General features: G+C 51.8%; 2 non-coding genes across 2 annotated transcripts; both read right to left on the bottom strand.

The window, feature by feature from the left end:
* Positions 1–3140: 3140 nt before the first annotated feature.
* On the bottom strand, positions 3141–3222 carry trnas-cga (transfer RNA serine (anticodon CGA)). The gene has a single exon. It is a non-coding gene; the product is annotated as a tRNA-Ser (tRNA).
* A 4266-nt stretch (positions 3223–7488) lies between these two features.
* On the bottom strand, positions 7489–7570 carry trnas-cga (transfer RNA serine (anticodon CGA)). Its single transcript has one exon. It is a non-coding gene; the product is annotated as a tRNA-Ser (tRNA).
* Between the last annotated feature and the right edge of the window lie 511 nt (positions 7571–8081).

The following is an 8081-nucleotide window of genomic DNA, read 5'->3' as shown; positions in this document are numbered from 1 at the left end:
AATATATTTTCCGTATGTTTGTGTTCCAGTACACTGCGTCACTGCATGAGAAGAGCGCTCTACGAACATACATTCAAGTGAATTGAATGACGCTACTGTTAGAGTTAGGCCTGGGGACAGTGATAGGGTGAGGGATAAAGACAGCGATGCGGATAGGGTTAAGATAAAAGATAAAGACAGGGATGAGGACAGCTTTAGGGATAAGGATAAGGATAGGCTTAAGTTTAGGCTTAGGGTTTGCTTTAAGAACAGGGATAATGTCATGGAAACGGATAGGGACAGGGAAAGAATTAGAGTTAGGGACAGTGGTAGGGAAAGGGTTAATGATAAGGATAACGATCGGGTTTAGAATATGGTTAGGGTTCGAGTTAGGGAAAAGGCACAGGGTTACAGTTGGGGTTGAGGTCGGGTTTAGGGATAGGCATAAGGATATGGCTAGGGTTTGCGTTACAGTTCTGGAAAGGTATGGGAATAAGGATCAAAGTTTGGGAGGTAGTTACGGCTCGGGACAGCGATACGAATAGGGTTAGGGTTACGGGATTCGGTAGGGACATGGTTAAGGTTTAGGGATCGAAATAAGGAGAGGGATAAGGGGTTAGGTTCACGTTTTGAAACAGGGGTGTGGTTTGGGGATAGGGACAGGGATAGGGATAAGAACAGGGTTCGGGATAGGGTCAGGGTTTGGATGTGGTTAAGGTTAAGGACAGGGATAGGGTTAAGTATAGGTGTGCTGTTACAGTGAGTTATTGGTAAATCAGTTATGATCACCCGAGTTTAAAGCTTGAGCGAATGTCAAGCATATTTAGCGGTATATTGTTTTTCATGTTCTTAATAGGCAAAATGTGAGGTGGTGCCATCTACTGGCGGTTTCCTGTACATTTTTCGTATTACCGGGACTTTTACGCTTCCTCCCCGACAGGAAGTCGCAAGTAGCAAGTAGCTCTGTTGTTCTCTTCAGTGCACGTGGTGAACTCCTCCTCCTCGTAATCTCTCCAGATCTCGTCCATCCTCAACCCTGCAGCAACAGCGCCTGTATGTTTCAGTTCCGTTTCACTTCATTAATGTTATAGTCACAAGATGTCATAATTTTGAGTAGCTATGTTAGCTGTTATTGATGGTGTTACCTTACTGAAATAGTGTATAAAAATTCTCTGATAGTGTTTTGAGAAATCAGAGGGAGTCTTTGAGGATTATCTTAAGTAATGCATGTTTGCTTTTGTGCATTAGACCAATTGTGATGCTTTATGGTTTGTATACTTATTTGGACTTGGGTTGTTGATGTACTGCATGTTCGTTTCTTTGTCTTCTAGTCTCACCCCTCGCCTAAAACCATTAAACCTGCCTGCGAAAGAAACACTTTGTCTTCAGAGTCGTACGAAGGCTGGGAGTTTAGCTGACTGCCAAACCACTAAGGCTGTGCAGGGGACCGTACAAAAGGGTTAGCGTTAGGGATACGAATTTGGTTAAGGTTAGGGTTTGTGATAGGGTTACGGTTATGGTTAAGGGATATGGTTAAGGTTAGGGGTAGGGATAAGGATAGTGGTAAGGATCAGCAAAGGGTTAGGGTTAAGGTTAGGTTCGGTAACAGGGAAAGTATTTGGGGATAGGGATCGGGTAAGGTTAGGCTGGACAAGACGCACCATGCTGAGCTGGGAATTCAAGCTGTCATACAGCAACAATACCATTATTAGCTGGAAACTTTCTTAGAAGTCTTATTTAATGTAGTGGCATCCACCACTCTAGCACCATTTACCATCTTGTACGAGGTTAAAGATACCGGATACTAGTTTCCGGTATCTTTAACCTCGTACAAGACCCGAAGGGTTGGCTGGCAGCGGTGCCCCAGTTGATCCCTCTCAGCTGTCTTGACCGTCCTTTGCAGCCTAATTCTGTCCGATTTGGCAGCTGAGCCAAACCAGACAGTTTGTGGCAGTGCACAGGACAGACTCATGACAGCTGAGTAGAACCGGATCAGCAGGTCCTGTGGCAGGTTGAACTTCTTCAGTTGGCGAAGGAGGTACTTCCGCCGCTGCTGGGCCTTTTTTTCCACGATGGAGTCAATATAGGTGTTCCACTTCAGGTCCCGGGGAGATTGTAGGACCCAGGAACCTGAAGGACTCCACGGCTGACACGGTGCTGTTGAGGATGGTGGGTGGGGGAGTGCGGGCGGGCTTTCTCCTGAACTCCACAGTCATCTCCACCGTTCTGAGCGTGTTCAGCTCCGGGTCGTTTTGACCGCACCAGCCGGCCAGCCAGCCAGCTGTTCAGCCTCCCTCCTGCATGCAGACTCGTAACCGTCCCGGGTGAGGCCAATAACTGCGGTGTCGTCTGCAGACTTGAGGAGCTTCACAGAGGCGCAGTCAATTGTGTACAGGGAGAAGAGCAGTGGGGAGAGCACACACCCCTGAGGAGCGCCGGGGCTGATCGTGCAGGTGCCGGAAGTGAATTTCCCCAGCCCCACCAGTTGCCGTCTGTCTGTCAGGAAGTAGGTGACCCACTGACAGATGGTGGTGGGCACAGAAAACTGCGTCAGTTCTGTCTGAAGGAGGTCTGGGATGATGTTGTCAAACGCCAAACTGAAGTCCACGAACAGGAGCCTTGCATAAGCCCCTGGTCTGTCAAGGTGTTGCAGGATGAGGTGCAGTCCCATGTTGACTGCGTCATCCACTGACCTGTTCGCCCTGTAGGCAAACAGGAGGGGGTCCAGCAGGGGTCCGTTGATGTCCTTCGAGTGGGCCAACACCCGTCTCTCGAATGACTTCGTGACTGGAGACGTCAAAGCAGCAGGTCTGTGGTCGGTCGTTTAGCCCCGTAATCTTGGATTTCTCTGGGACTGGGACGATGGTGGAGCGTTGGGGACAGGAATTGGAAAAGCTTAGGGATAGCGTTCGGTCTAACGTTAAAGATAGCTATTGGGTTTGCCTTAGAGTTAAGCCACCTCTCACCTTGGCAGCACCGCAGCCGCTACTCACAGGGCCAACCCACAGACCGCTCAGCACGGGGGCTTTCACCTGCTCCGTCACCGGCCTGGGTTGGTTCGCCCCTCCCTAGACGACCTGGTAATAAATAAATCAATTGATGGAGCGAAAGAGTAGAGGGCTGATCTTGCCATGGTACACAAAGCAACGCTGCTCAAAGAGCGTAGTCGGCAGGATTCGAACCTGCGCGGGGAGACCCCAATGGATTTCGACTCCATCGCCTTAACCGCTCGGCCACGACTACCTCCCCCTCCTCGCAGTCCAACCCACTTGACTCTGCCCGTGATGCCAGAACACCTGCGACGAAGAGAACCAGCCAAAGACGTTGGAGGTGGAAGCGGGGTTTGAACCCACGCCTCCCCCCGGGGACCGCGACGCCTTAGACCGCTCGGCCTTCCTGACTTTGGCGGTAGGGCTCGTCACGTGGCTTGGGGAGAGCGACGCCCTGCTTTGGAGCGGCACCAAGGAAGAGCAGCGATTGGCACAGCCAGCTCCTCGTTAGTATAGTGGTGAGTATTCCCACCTGTCACGTGGAAGACCAGGGTTCCGTTAGCTGACGGGGCATGCCCCCAGACCCTTTTGGGCTGCGTGGGCAACGTGGCCGTCACGCCTCCTGCGGCGAAAAAGGCTGCGTCCTGCTGTCTCACCTTGGCAGTACCGCAGCTGCTACTCACAGGGGCAACCCACAGACCGCTCAGCACGGGGGCTTTCACCTGCTCCGTCACCGACCTGGGTTGGTTCGCCCCTCCCTAGACGACCTGGTGCGCCCAGGCTCCCCAAGAAGCACCACGTCGATGCTGACCGTCACCAGGACTCCCGTTCGCCATAGCGCGCCACGGCACCGGAACCCGCGGCTCGAGCAGTCCAGCAGCCTCGGTCTCCCAGGCGCAAGGATTACAGACGTGCGCCACCACGCCCAACCTGAAAGCTGGCTCGGTAGATGAGGAGAGATGGATGGAGGCAGGGAAAGCAAGCGTACGAGGCTGATTTTGCCACGGTACGTGAAGGGACGCTGCGCAAAAACAACGGGACCTGCTGCTCACGGGGCGTAGTCGGCAGGATTCGAACCTGTGCGGGGAGAACCCGATGGATTTCTGCGTTAGAGTTTGAGACAGTGATAAGGATAGGGTTAGGGATGGGGTAGGGTAGGGTCAAGGATAAGGACAGGGTTAGGGACAGCGATAAGGATAGGGCTGAGGGCACTAATGGGGTTTAGAGTTATGGAAAGGGCTAGGTTTAGGATAGGCTTACAGTTAGGGCTGAGGACAGAAGTAGGGTCAGGGGTGGGGTTAGGGTTAAAAACAGGGGTAAGTATCGGCTTAAGGTTTACTTTAGGGTTGGGGGACACTTACTGGAACAGGGAAAGGAATATATTTTCCGTATGTTTGTGTTCCAGTACACTGCGTCACTGCATGAGAAGAGCGCTCTACGAACATACATTCAAGTGAATTGAATGACGCTACTGTTAGAGTTAGGCCTGGGGACAGTGATAGGGTGAGGGATAAAGACAGCGATGCGGATAGGGTTAAGATAAAAGATAAAGACAGGGATGAGGACAGCTTTAGGGATAAGGATAAGGATAGGCTTAAGTTTAGGCTTAGGGTTTGCTTTAAGAACAGGGATAATGTCATGGAAACGGATAGGGACAGGGAAAGAATTAGAGTTAGGGACAGTGGTAGGGAAAGGGTTAATGATAAGGATAACGATCGGGTTTAGAATATGGTTAGGGTTCGAGTTAGGGAGAAGGCACAGGGTTACAGTTGGGGTTGAGGTCGGGTTTAGGGATAGGCATAAGGATATGGCTAGGGTTTGCGTTACAGTTCTGGAAAGGTATGGGAATAAGGATCAAAGTTTGGGAGGTAGTTACGGCTCGGGACAGCGATACGAATAGGGTTAGGGTTACGGGATTCGGTAGGGACATGGTTAAGGTTTAGGGATCGAAATAAGGAGAGGGATAAGGGGTTAGGTTCACGTTTTGAAACAGGGGTGTGGTTTGGGGATAGGGACAGGGATAGGGATAAGAACAGGGTTCGGGATAGGGTCAGGGTTTGGATGTGGTTAAGGTTAAGGACAGGGATAGGGTTAAGTATAGGTGTGCTGTTACAGTGAGTTATTGGTAAATCAGTTATGATCACCCGAGTTTAAAGCTTGAGCGAATGTCAAGCATATTTAGCGGTATATTGTTTTTCATGTTCTTAATAGGCAAAATGTGAGGTGGTGCCATCTACTGGCGGTTTCCTGTACATTTTTCGTATTACCGGGACTTTTACGCTTCCTCCCCGACAGGAAGTCGCAAGTAGCAAGTAGCTCTGTTGTTCTCTTCAGTGCACGTGGTGAACTCCTCCTCCTCGTAATCTCTCCAGATCTCGTCCATCCTCAACCCTGCAGCAACAGCGCCTGTATGTTTCAGTTCCGTTTCACTTCATTAATGTTATAGTCACAAGATGTCATAATTTTGAGTAGCTATGTTAGCTGTTATTGATGGTGTTACCTTACTGAAATAGTGTATAAAAATTCTCTGATAGTGTTTTGAGAAATCAGAGGGAGTCTTTGAGGATTATCTTAAGTAATGCATGTTTGCTTTTGTGCATTAGACCAATTGTGATGCTTTATGGTTTGTATACTTATTTGGACTTGGGTTGTTGATGTACTGCATGTTCGTTTCTTTGTCTTCTAGTCTCACCCCTCGCCTAAAACCATTAAACCTGCCTGCGAAAGAAACACTTTGTCTTCAGAGTCGTACGAAGGCTGGGAGTTTAGCTGACTGCCAAACCACTAAGGCTGTGCAGGGGACCGTACAAAAGGGTTAGCGTTAGGGATACGAATTTGGTTAAGGTTAGGGTTTGTGATAGGGTTACGGTTATGGTTAAGGGATATGGTTAAGGTTAGGGGTAGGGATAAGGATAGTGGTAAGGATCAGCAAAGGGTTAGGGTTAAGGTTAGGTTCGGTAACAGGGAAAGTATTTGGGGATAGGGATCGGGTAAGGTTAGGCTGGACAAGACGCACCATGCTGAGCTGGGAATTCAAGCTGTCATACAGCAACAGTACCATTATTAGCTGGAAACTTTCTTAGAAGTCTTATTTAATGTAGTGGCATCCACCACTCTAGCACCATTTACCATCTTGTACGAGGTTAAAGATACCGGATACTAGTTTCCGGTATCTTTAACCTCGTACAAGACCCGAAGGGTTGGCTGGCAGCGGTGCCCCAGTTGATCCCTCTCAGCTGTCTTGACCGTCCTTTGCAGCCTAATTCTGTCCGATTTGGCAGCTGAGCCAAACCAGACAGTTTGTGGCAGTGCACAGGACAGACTCATGACAGCTGAGTAGAACCGGATCAGCAGGTCCTGTGGCAGGTTGAACTTCTTCAGTTGGCGAAGGAGGTACTTCCGCCGCTGCTGGGCCTTTTTTTCCACGATGGAGTCAATATAGGTGTCCCACTTCAGGTCCCGGGGAGATTGTAGGACCCAGGAACCTGAAGGACTCCACGGCTGACACGGTGCTGTTGAGGATGGTGGGTGGGGGAGTGCGGGCGGGCTTTCTCCTGAACTCCACAGTCATCTCCACCGTTCTGAGCGTGTTCAGCTCCGGGTCGTTTTGACCGCACCAGCCGGCCAGCCAGCCAGCTGTTCAGCCTCCCTCCTGCATGCAGACTCGTAACCGTCCCGGGTGAGGCCAATAACTGCGGTGTCGTCTGCAGACTTGAGGAGCTTCACAGAGGCGCAGTCAATTGTGTACAGGGAGAAGAGCAGTGGGGAGAGCACACACCCCTGAGGAGCGCCGGGGCTGATCGTGCAGGTGCCGGAAGTGAATTTCCCCAGCCCCACCAGTTGCCGTCTGTCTGTCAGGAAGTAGGTGACCCACTGACAGATGGTGGTGGGCACAGAAAACTGCGTCAGTTCTGTCTGAAGGAGGTCTGGGATGATGTTGTCAAACGCCAAACTGAAGTCCACGAACAGGAGCCTTGCATAAGCCCCTGGTCTGTCAAGGTGTTGCAGGATGAGGTGCAGTCCCATGTTGACTGCGTCATCCACTGACCTGTTCGCCCTGTAGGCAAACAGGAGGGGGTCCAGCAGGGGTCCGTTGATGTCCTTCGAGTGGGGCCAACACCCGTCTCTCGAATGACTTCGTGACTGGAGACGTCAAAGCAGCAGGTCTGTGGTCGGGTCGTTTAGCCCCGTAATCTTGGATTTCTCTGGGACTGGGACGATGGTGGAGCGTTGGGGACAGGAATTGGAAAAGCTTAGGGATAGCGTTCGGTCTAACGTTAAAGATAGCTATTGGGTTTGCCTTAGAGTTAAGCCACCTCTCACCTTGGCAGCACCGCAGCCGCTACTCACAGGGCCAACCCACAGACCGCTCAGCACGGGGGGCTTTCACCTGCTCCGTCACCGGCCTGGGTTGGTTCGCCCCTCCCTAGACGACCTGGTAATAAATAAATCAATTGATGGAGCGAAAGAGTAGAGGGCTGATCTTGCCATGGTACACAAAGCAACGCTGCTCAAAGAGCGTAGTCGGCAGGATTCGAACCTGCGCGGGGAGACCCCAATGGATTTCGACTCCATCGCCTTAACCGCTCGGCCACGACTACCTCCCCCTCCTCGCAGTCCAACCCACTTGACTCTGCCCGTGATGCCAGAACACCTGCGACGAAGAGAACCAGCCAAAGACGTTGGAGGTGGAAGCGGGGTTTGAACCCACGCCTCCCCCCGGGGACCGCGACGCCTTAGACCGCTCGGCCTCCCTGACTTTGGCGGTAGGGCTCGTCACGTGGCTTGGGGAGAGCGACGCCCTGCTTTGGAGCGGCACCAAGGAAGAGCAGCGATTGGCACAGCCAGCTCCTCGTTAGTATAGTGGTGAGTATTCCCACCTGTCACGTGGAAGACCAGGGTTCCGTTAGCTGACGGGGCATGCCCCCAGACCCTTTTGGGCTGCGTGGGCAACGTGGCCGTCACGCCTCCTGCGGCGAAAAAGGCTGCGTCCTGCTGTCTCACCTTGGCAGTACCGCAGCTGCTACTCACAGGGGCAACCCACAGACCGCTCAGCACGGGGGCTTTCACCTGCTCCGTCACCGACCTGGGTTGGTTCGCCCCTCCCTAGAC

Source organism: Scleropages formosus, chromosome 24, assembly GCF_900964775.1.
Source record: "Scleropages formosus chromosome 24, fSclFor1.1, whole genome shotgun sequence".
Taxonomy (NCBI): Eukaryota; Metazoa; Chordata; class Actinopteri; order Osteoglossiformes; family Osteoglossidae; genus Scleropages; species Scleropages formosus.
This window is presented reverse-complemented; position numbering and strand designations above follow the sequence as displayed.